This window comes from Budorcas taxicolor, chromosome 7, assembly GCF_023091745.1.
Source record: "Budorcas taxicolor isolate Tak-1 chromosome 7, Takin1.1, whole genome shotgun sequence".
Classification (NCBI taxonomy): Eukaryota; Metazoa; Chordata; class Mammalia; order Artiodactyla; family Bovidae; genus Budorcas; species Budorcas taxicolor.
In genome coordinates, this window is record NC_068916.1 from 71,446,499 (window position 1) to 71,457,761 (window position 11,263).

Genomic DNA, 11,263 nt, shown 5'->3' on the forward strand with positions numbered 1-11,263 from the left:
AGTAAAACCTACCTTTTAAAGTTGTCGTAAGGGTTAGAAATAATGTGTTAGATAACCCATGACCTAGACTGATACTCAGTGAGTGACAGCAATTATCCTATGAAAGGAGCCACTTCCATGAAGTACTGTAACTGTCTTTGTTTATTCTCACTGAACACACAACGGACAAAGATGCAAAGGATTTGTTAGCCCAAAATAATTTCTTGAAATTATTGAGCAACTGTATCCCAAGGGGTACAAAGTAGGTCCATGAAAACAAATAATCTAAATTCATGTTTGTGTCACTCTTGTAAAGGAGTTAATGTAAACAATTAACCTTCATTTCATGGACAGAGGCCTGCAGATACATACAGTATGAGCGATTTATCAAATAGGCCAAGGGAAAAAAAACACGGTAAGATGATTTTAGTAGGCTGGAGTGGTAGGCTAAATTAAGCAAGATGACCTTTATTAGGGGAATGTGTAAAATTCAACTGTTTGGTTCTTTTTCTTTATTTGCATAATACAGAATGGGAGAAGTGAGATTTAATATCAGGTATGAAAAAGGCTTGGGTTTTATGTGGCTGAAGTTCACTGTGAAGCTGTAGTGTGATCCAGCTGTCTAATTAGGCAAATTAAATCTTAGTCCTTCTAAAGTCCTTGTAAACTCAGGATGAGGAAAGTGATGCCTCCACTTAGTCTGCCTCCTCAGATCACATGGGCTTCCCTGGTGGCTCAGCCAGTAAAGAATCTTCCTGCAATGCAGGAAACCTGGGTTCAATTCCTGAGTCGGGAACATCCCCTGGAGGAGGAAATGGTTACCCACTCCGTACTGTTGCCTGGGAAATCCCATGGATAGAGGAGCCTGGCGGGCTACACCCATGGGGTCACAAAGAGTTAGACGTGACTGAATGACTAACACTTTCATTTCTTTCATATCACATGCTATAATATGAGGATGGTGAGTAACTGGCATGCAGGCTGAGGCTTCGTGTTTGCACGCCTCAGCAGATAACTCTAATTCATCATATTCCACTGCATTCAGAGGTAACCTTCTCAACAGGTCTTTAAGGTGGTCAATATTTTTATTAGTTTTAATTTTTGGCTACACCCCATGGCACGTGGGACCCTAGATCCTGACTAGGGGTTCAATCTGCTCCCCTTGCATTGAAAGGCAGAGACTTAACCACTGGACTGCCGTGAAAGTCCAGCCAATATATATGTGTTTTTAACGTTTAATTTTATTTATTTGGCTTCACTGAGTCTTAGTTGTAGCATGTAGGATCTAGCTCCTGGACCAGGGACCAAAACCCAGGCCCTCAGCGTTGGGAGCATGGAGTCCCAGCCACTGCACCACCAGGGAAGTCCCCAGCCAGCATTTTTTGAATGGAGTTGGCATGCAAGAAGAAACCTGTTGGTAGCCAATGGACTGCAGGCTTCCTCCCGTTGTCTCCTTCCAAGGACAATCATTATGCTTAAATCATGTAATCCGGAATTTTACTGGCCACAGCGGATTGGATATAGACTCAAGGTCTGCGAATCCATAAGCTGTGTAAAGAGCTTTATCCAAACCAGAACAAGTTCCCTCACTTTGACTCTTCTGGAAGTCTGAACTGGGGGAAAAAGGATCATGTCAGGAGGTTGACGGCAGGCCAGGGAGCTGTTGTAGAGGCCAAAGGCGGACATAAGGCACATAAGAAAAGAGAAGCAAGAACGAGGAAGCAGAAGCTATGAAGTAGAGAAAATCTGCAAGAGGAGGGGGATAAGGAATTGGCTGGTGGCAGCGACAGTGGTGGAAGAAGGGGTAGAGTCCTGAAGGCAAATGTCACCCTGCTGAGAAGGGATTAGCAAGGTCTCTCGTCCCTGGGCTGGAGATCCAGCTATGCTACCATTTCTATTTTTCCCAAGAGGCCTCATCAGCCTGGTGTCCAGTCAGGCTGGCCAGAAACTTGAGGTTCTTGTTTTTCTGAAGTCCGCTATAAACACCTCCTCTTGCTTGAGGTGACCTGAGGGAATCTTCGTTCCTTGAAACCCAAAACATCTGCTTAAGATTCCGTGTCTAGCTCTGGGCACCATACTGGCAAACCAGAGCAGGTCCCAAAGAGAGACAGACTAGAATGGTAAAGAAGTCTGGGAGTCTCACACAGAAGGCGTTTTCAAAGGCACAAGGGTGTTCATTCAGAGCAGTGGTTCTTAAAGTGTGATTCCCAAGCAGCAGCAGTGTCAGCAGCATCGGCATCTTAGAGATGTAAATTTCTCGGCCCACCCCAGACCTACTGAATCAGAAACTCTAAGGGTGGGGCCCAGCACTCTGTGGTTTAGCAAGATCTTTACATCTGATGCACGCTTGAGTTTGAGAGCCACTGGCCTAGAGAAGACCACACAGAATATGAGCACCATCTTTAATTACTTGAAGGACTGTCAGGGGAGGTGTGATATGAGACCCTCGAGGGCAGCACTAAAGCTAGAGCTTGGACAAAATGTGGAGACAGACTTCAGGGCAAGAGAAGGAGGACTTTGCAAGCAGTTAGTGTGGTTTGAGAATGGTTTGTGTCTGCTGGGTAGTGAGCTGCTTGTCCCTGGTGGTGTTCAAGGAGGAAGCTATGTGACTATCCAGTTGACAGATATTGTAAAGGGGCTGTGAAGTCGACAGGAGGGAGAAGAGGAGACTGAAGGAGGAAGTGTGAATTAGGAAGACTCTGTAAATCAGGAACAGCAATTGAGGACTGGCCTCCTGGGTCCCTTGTTGCCATGGTGACAGTGGGGCTGGGGCAGTAACAAGACAATCGTGTGTACAGGAGTTTCAGGTGGGGCTTCTTGCTGTTAGGGGCAGATCCACAATCCTGGTCTCTGTCACGAAACAAATCCTAACATCTAGAACCGAGAGTCTACTTGGGAATTTGCCTAATATCCCTCTCTAAATTCTATCTCTTCATTAAATAGTCTTAGGCAAAGGCAGAGACTCTGATATTGGGGCAGATATGTGGAGGCAATCTAATCACTCACTCACCCAAACCTCTTGCTTGGGACAGGCAGCTGCACCTAGAACAATGAATGCCAATATCAAACTGTCACATTGTGCTTAGTGGATGCAAAGTTTGGCTCTGGAATCAGATGGCTGGATATGTAATTGCATGACTTGAGCAAGGCTCCTTCTCTCTGCTTTATTTTTATTGTCTTTGATTAGTTTTAATTTTCTTTCAATGTTTATTTATTTATTTGCTGCGCTGGGTTTTAGTTGCTGCACATAGGAACTTTAACTGCGATTTGTGGGATCTTAAGGGTTGGCATGTGGGATCTAGTTCCCTGACCAGGGATCGAACCCAGGCCCCCTGCATTGGGAGTGAGAAGTCTAAGCCACTGGACCACCAAGGAAGTCCCTTTCTTTTAAATTGAGGCTTCTATTAGTTGCCATCTCATAGGATTGTTTCAGGGTTGAGATAATCCATGATGAGCACTCAATATATTTAATTATTATCGCTGCTATTACTGTTGGATCTCATCAAACTGCTAAATTACCTATGAGGAGGGTAGGGTAGGTAGGGTAGGGTAGGTTTTATCACCCCCATTTTACAGCCCGAGGAACCACAGTGCAGGACGGGTAAGACCAGGCTGACATCACACTGCTTCAGTATTAGTGGCAGAAAAGAACTAGAAATTAGTTTTCCTGACTTCAGGTGGCCAGGACAAAGAACAGAGTCTATTTTTGTGTTCCAGAAAGGAGAGCAGCATTAGTTCTTTAAAAAAGCAGTATACACATGTGAGAAACATTCTACAAAAAGGCATGTGGTGAAAAATAAGTCTTTCCATGCCACTAACCTCTGGTCTCCCAGTCCCTTTCTGTTGATGGACTCTGGGCATCCTCCAGGACCTGGTTCACATGTGGACAAACCAGGGTTATATGGATCCCTGGGCACTATTTCTAAGGCCTGATGCTGCTTCTGTCTCCAGTTCCAGGTGTGTGTGTGTGTGTGTGTGTGTGTGTGTGTGTGTGTGGGTATGGGAGGAGGGCTTATGAGGGCATGTAGGGGTTTGGAATCTAACCTTGCCCTTGGAAAGAGAGGCCAGTGGGTTTGTTGCCATTTAGTTAAGTCGTATTCAACTCTTTTGCAATTCCATGGACTGTAGCCCACCAGGCTCCTCTGTCCATGGGATTTTCCAGGCAAGAAAACTGGAGTGGGAGGCTATATCCTCCTCCAGGGGATCTTCCCAACCCAGGGATCGAACGTGAGTCACCTCTGTTTCCTGCATTGCAGGCAGATTCTTTACCACTGAGCCACCAGAGAAGCCCTCAGTAGGTCTGGGAAGTGCCAAGGTGACCCAGGGCCAGTGCCAGGTGACCTCCTTTGGCCAGACTCAGGGCTGGGGGCCTTCCAGTTCTTCGCCCTGTTCTTGAAGACACAGGAGGGTGGCCTGGAGGTATAAATGTGAGACCACCTCCCTTGCTTTGAGTCTGGCTTTTATCTCTTTCTTAAGGTGCTCTCATTCCCTCTGCTCCTTCCAGTCTTCTTGGGGAAGAAATCTGAAGGAGACTGCTTGACCCCAAGCTGCTGGATCATCAGTCCTGCAGTACAGGACAAGGGTGGGGATTCAGATCACGGATCTACAGGTTGCAGGCCCAGGGGGTCCCAACTCCTTGGCTTTTCTCCTTACTCTTGGGGCCTCTGCTCAGCCAGCTTCTGGGGGAAAGATCAGACTCACTCAGTTTTAGTAATCCTGACACTTTCCTAGCTTAGAGGAACAAACTTAGTATTTATTATTATTATTGTTACTATTATTATTTAGCTTCTAGAAGTCGTTCTCTGACAAACACCTCATGGCCTTGGTAGCCTGCCAGGTTGGTCAGGAGACAACGCATGGGGCCAGCCAAAAATACAGTCCTTTCTGGGGTCAGCTGGGCAGAGAAAGGCTCTCTGCGCTGAGACCATCAGAGCAGATTTTTGTGCTTCCTGGTTGCTCTTTCAGGCTTAGTTTCTGGCTTCCCCTTTCCTTGGCCTGGAGTTTAAAAGATTCTGTGAAGGCCTTGCTGTGTTGCTTCACTGACGCTGTCCTCAGCTGCATCTTGACTCTCTGATGCCTGGAACTATTTAAAAACATCGCTGTCAGTTAGCTCCTTGCTGGACTATGCAGGCTTGAGTATGTCCAGGCATGGGGAACTCACCACTTCTGGAATCTCTCCATCTCATTCTTAGATGGTTCTAGAGAGAGAAGAGCAGAACCAGAATTTGTGGCCAGGGCTGTTTTGAATTGGCAGCTACTGGGCTCCTAACCTCAAATTCCTCTTTCACTTAAAAGTCTTGTGGGTTCTTGATCTCAGGATGTCTCTGAACATTTTTCTTAGGGTCAGTTTTCCACTGGCCCATCTAACGTGTGGATGGGCTGGGCCGGGCCTGTTGCTCATGGGAAGGAGTGTAAATGTAGGAGAAATCCCTTTGTCACAAGAGAAAATCAGGGAGGGAATGGACAGAGTAACTTCTGAGGTCCTGTCCTCAGGCATTTGGGCTCTACATTCTCTTATTGTCTGAAGAAGCCAGAGTCTGCAACTTGGGGGCCTTATCCTTAGTACAAGGCGAACAAGTTGGAGAAGTTACCATGTCCTGGGATGAGCCCAGGAGCTTTCATCTTTTTCTCACTTTGCTTCTCTTCTTTTCCCCACTGTTTCCTGCCTGGGTTGGGTACAGCCAGCAGCCAGAGCTCCAGAGCCCTGTTACTTAAAAATTCAGCTGTCACCATGGCAACCTGCATCCTGCTCCATTTCAACCAGAGATACAAAGAAGCAGTGAAACGGAAAGTTTAATAAGATTTTTTTATTTTATTTTATGAATCTCACTGACAGTGTCTATCTTTTTGGGAAATAGAAATGTTCCATTTCGTGTTATCAATGCCATTTATTTTCTGCCCCTTGGCTTCTGGAGGGTCATCATTACTCCTTGCTTTCCAGGGGTTGCTAACATCACCCCTTCTCTCCCTCCAGAATGGGTGAGGGGTCTTATTTGGCATTTCAGCTTTCTGAAACAGTCTAAGGCTGGGCTAACACTAGAGCATGTCCATGGCTTTATTCTTCCTTCCGTTTCCCTGTCATCCAATCAGAGTCACATAAGGTTAGTCAAAGCGTTCCAGATCACTTACTCGGCAGCGCCATTTCTGATTCTGCATGTCTAGCAACTATTCCCTCACATTCTGAGAGTACTTCCTTCATCACCCCTGAGGGTGCCTGGTCTCTGGTTGTGTCAATCCACGTGATTCTGGTGGGGCCCAGAACTTCTCCTGACCACAGCAACTGGCTCATGTGTGGGCATGTGGCCCAAGGGCACCCATGAGGCAGTCCAGAGAAAGCCCCTCTGTTTTTCTGCTGTGGGGATGAAAGCCTGGAGCTGCTGGAGATCCCCATATGTAAGGAACATTCCAGAAAGGGAACCAACAGGGAACCAACACAGGAGGGAAGCAGTGCTGAAGAATGGAGGAGAGAGACCAGGCTGGGAGGAAGTTGCTTGATATCCTGCACTAGTCAATTCTGAATCCATGACTTTTCGATTTCATGAGTAATATGTATCTGTCTTTTGCCTCCTTAGGACAGTTTAGGTTGGGTTTTCTGACACCTGAGAACCAGTGGCTTTGATGCTGCATACCCCAAAACTTTGGAAATGGGACAACAGAGAGCCTGTGAAGAAAGGCACCATCCAAGGTCACACAGAGAGGCAGCTCTGAAGGTCAGGTCTTCTGATGTCCATGTAGCCACTTAGTCTGCTGGTCTTATGTTCTTGGGCTGGTTTTTCCCCCATGGCAGGAATGAAAGCTGAGCTGGAACATTAACAAGTGTAATGACGGTAAAGACATTTGCCCACCTACCTGCCCCAAGGGTGATGGTGACCATTTGGGGTGATAGTCAAGGGTGGTCTCTATTCTCAGAAGATTTTTGTGCCTTTTATAGGTTAGGAGGGATCCCAAGACATGTCAAGAAAAGCACTGATCACATAGCCTGCACTGCATAGCCCTGAAAACCCAAGTAGCTCACCTGCTTTCTCCATTGAGGTTTACTTTTTAACTCTGTAAACAGCTATCATTCAGCCATTCAACCAGCACTTGTGATTTTGGTAATTTTACTGAAAAGCATTAACTGAGGGCCTCCTCTGTGTTACTCACTAGTTTAGGGGCACGGATTCAGACAGATTCAGTAGTCAACAAGATAGCCTCAGTGACTGTCCTCATGGAACTTACGCTTTAGTGTGGGCATGAAAATAATCAGAGAAACACAGACTTAGGGACTGTGAAAGTTCTTATGAAGGCTACATACCCAGAGCTATGACAGCATATAAAGAGGACCATGTCATCTGCTGAGGCAAGGGAAGTGCTGAGCAGAGATGGGCAAAAGAAGCAGGCATTAGCTAAGCAGAATGGGGACCAGTATTTTGAATTTGAATATTGGACAAAGCTTGGGTAAAGTTAGGGGGCAAGACTTTGAATTCATTCATGCCAGTGTTATTTTGGGAGTACCATGTGCCAATATTCCTCTCTTTTGCTATTTTAGGTCCCTTTATTCCTGCCCCATCAGATTCTCAGAGCTCATGAGTCCTTGAGTCAGTTATATAACCTGTCTTCAACCTAGGAGCCTTGGTGCTCTGGCCTCACGTCTCCGCACATTCAGATCCGCTGCAGGCTAACATCTAGTTAGTCACGCTTTTGTGTATGAGGTTAAGAAACCCCACTATCATAACCAAGCCTTCTCTTCTAGAGAAGGATACGTATTGCCTCTATTCCTCTTCAGAAGAGTCTCAACTCAATTTCCCTTTCGTTTGTCTGAAGAATATGGCTGCAGTGAAGTGTGCTGCCACTAGGGGGCAGGAGCGCCAAAGCAAAGGACTAAGTTCCGTGAAGAAAACAAACGAAGCCCGCAGGTAACATGCTTAACAGTCGGACAGGGTTTGCACGGCTGTGGGACCCGTCAAGCTCCCAAGCCCAAGCTCTGCGTGTCTTGATTCGGACACACCAAGTGTGCTTACAATGATGATTCCCTTTTGCACAGAGTTGATTGCTACAGGTGCTAGTGCCAGCAGAGAAAATTTAAAAGTGAGCTTCTGGTGGGGGTGGTTCGTATTGCCTTGTAAAACAAAGGCATGGAGTCTTGGATTAGAATTTAAGCTTTAAGAGCCCTTCAAAATGTGCAGAGGGTCTAGGGGGCCCCAGTCTTGGTTCTCAGTGTGCTGTGTGATCTTGCTTAAGAACATACTCTCTGGGTCTAAACTGCTCTTTTTATCAAAGGATGATACAATGTGAAAAGTCGCTTCTGATTGGAAGAATCCAAGTGGTGAAGACAGTTAAGAGTGGAGAACTGCCCCCCTCAGATGCCTCCTTGTGTAATTTCTAATTTAGGGGATTTTTTCCCCTGAGGGAGTTCTGTTTTCCTGACTGATACCTCCTTTCATTTTACAGAAGAATATACTTTACCACAAAGTAGTGAAGAGCTAGGGCGGAGTTCTGGCAAGTGATGAGCGAGATCCTCTTTTCAGATCACACCAAGACAGTCAGAATCCTCTTTGCCTTTTGATAGGGATGAGGCATTTGGTTCTGATATGGGAGACTGAGTGAATACATGCAAGAAGCAAGATTCTCCCTGAAACTCAAACCCTCCATGATCCTGGAATCCAGAGTCTTACTGAAATAGCTCAGGGGGCTACCAACTTAAAAAGAAAACTTGTTGGAAACAGGACTGCTTTGGGATTGAGGGATGTTTTAAGGCCCCTTTCCTTTCTGCCTCTGCATTCTAGAGTCAGAAGTTTATGGTCAGACAGGACTATCTCTGGGAGGCCCCATTAAGAAGTCGGGCTTCTGCCTAAAGCTGCAGACTTGTTCTAAGAGGGGGGACCCCCTGGGACTGGCCACCAGAGGACCTGTGGTGTCCTTACTCACCCCCTGATGCCTCGGGCTGGCATGGACCATCCCAGAGATGAAAAACCCAAACAAATCAAAACCAGCAACAACAAAAACCCTATAGAAAAACCTCCTTTCTCTGGCAGCACCAGTTTCTGGGATTCGTAGTACAGGGTGGGAGGGGTCCTCAGGAGCCATTGAGGCCCAGCTTGGATTCTCATTTTCCCCCTGGGTGATGGTCTCGCCCCTCCCACCGCTACCTGATTGACAGCAAGCGGCTGCCTCTAGTGGCTGCTGAATTCCCACAGGATGTGACAGATACCTTTACTCTCAGTTAATATAGATTTGCATCGTGATTTGTGCTTCTCTAAAGATTATTTTCATGTTTTATTACATTTTAGGGCAAGTTTTTTTTTTTGTTGGGTGACATCAGTACCATATTTGTAATGATTGCAGAATGTTCTAGTTAAGATTTTTTAAATTTTTCTTTTTGGCCACACGGTGCAGCTTGAGGGGGTCCTAGTTCCCCAACCAGGGATAAACCTGTGCCCTCTATAGTGGAAGCAGGGTCCTAACCACCAGACTCCAGGGACTTTCCCTCCCCCACCGTTTCAGCTGGCAGCTCACCATCCGCCTCAGGCACCCATCGCACATCCCCTGTGTTGCCTCTCTTCATCTTGAGGGGTTGGTCATGGCATCCTAGGGCTCATCCTCTCTAGCCCTTCTGTTCTGTAGACCGGAGACTTGGCTTCCAGCTGATGGCCAACCAGGGCTAGAATTCAGGTTTTCTGAGTTGCTACCCCTGTCAGGCTTATTGAAGGTGGCCAGGAAGGGAAGAAGAGGGGACTTCACACTCCTACGTCTAGCTGTTTACAGATGGTTAAGAAAAATGTCCCTTCTTACACAATTTTACAGTCTATTCCATGTTACTGTCCTTGGCTGCTTGCGTTTTGGACAAATTTGGTCTGCTTCTTCTTCCTGTGCCTGCAAGTGGCATTTTAAGCCCTTCCTTCCTCTCTCCCAGATCTGTCCCACCTCTACTCTCTCCAGGATTGAATTTCCCAAGGGCGACTGCCACACAGCGCTAGCAGTGTAGTCACAAGATGGCTAAATATATACCATACACACTACAAATAAACCTCCATGATCGTCTGCTCCTTTGTTTAGCTTATTATCCTCCCAAATCAGACTGGCAAGGAGGCACGTGCCTCGTCTGTGCGGGGCAGGATCCGGTGGGTATTCATGTCCCCCAGGACAAACCAAACAGACACGACTCTGCTGTGTACAGAGCTGTTGCCTTCTCTGAGGAGCAGGCCCTGCTCTCCAGATAAAGCTGACAGTCCTCGGGCGTTGACTTCCAAAGCAAATAACTGCAGATCACATCAGTATTGGGAACAGATGCAACAGTCTGGCTCAGGCTGAGTGCAGTCAGGGACAGAGAGACGTGGCATGGCGTGTCTCATCTCCATCTCCTTAGGAGAGGATGGGGAGTGGGGGACAATGAGGTGGGCCGGGGTCCAGGGTTCAGAGGTGTGCCTCCATCCTGGAACATGGCATGTAGACATAGTGACCCCCAGAGACACATTTTTCAGTGGGGACCTCTAGTCAATTAGTGATGTCTGATGCAATGCCAAAGAATGTTCAAACTACCACACAGTTGCACTCATTTCACATGCTAGCAAAGTAATGCTCAAAATTCTCCAAGCTAGGCTTCAACTGTACATCAATCAAGAACTTCCAGATGTTCAAGCTGGATTTAGGACAGCCAGAAGAACCAGAGATCACATTGCGAACATCTGTTGGATCATCAAAAAAGCAAGAGAGTTCCAGAAAAGCATCTACTTCTGCTTTATTGACTACACCAAAGCCTTTGACTGTATGGATCACAACAAACTGGAAAATTCTTAAAGAGACGGGAATACCAGACCATCTGACCTGCATCCTGAGAAATCTGTATGCAGGTCAAGAAGCAACAGTTACAACTGGACATGAAACAACAGACTGGTTCCAAATTGGGAAAAGAGTATGTCAAGGCTGTATATTGTCACCCTGCTTATTTAACTTCTATGCAGAGTATATCATATGAAATGCTGAGCCTGATGAAGCACAAGCTGGAATCAAGATTGCTGGGAGACATTACCTTATGGCAGAAAGTGAAGAGGAACTAAAGAGCCTCTTGATGAAAGTGAAAGAGGAGAGTGAAAAAGCTGGCTTAAAACTCAACATTCAAAAAACTATGATCATAGCATCCGGTCCTATCACTTCATGGCAAATAGATGGGGAAACAATGGAAACAGTGAGAGACTTTATTTTGGGGGGCTCCAAAATTACTGCTGATGGTGACTGCAGCCATGCAATTAAAAGATGCTTGCTCCTTGGAAGAAAAGCTATGACCAACCTAGACAGCATAGTAAAA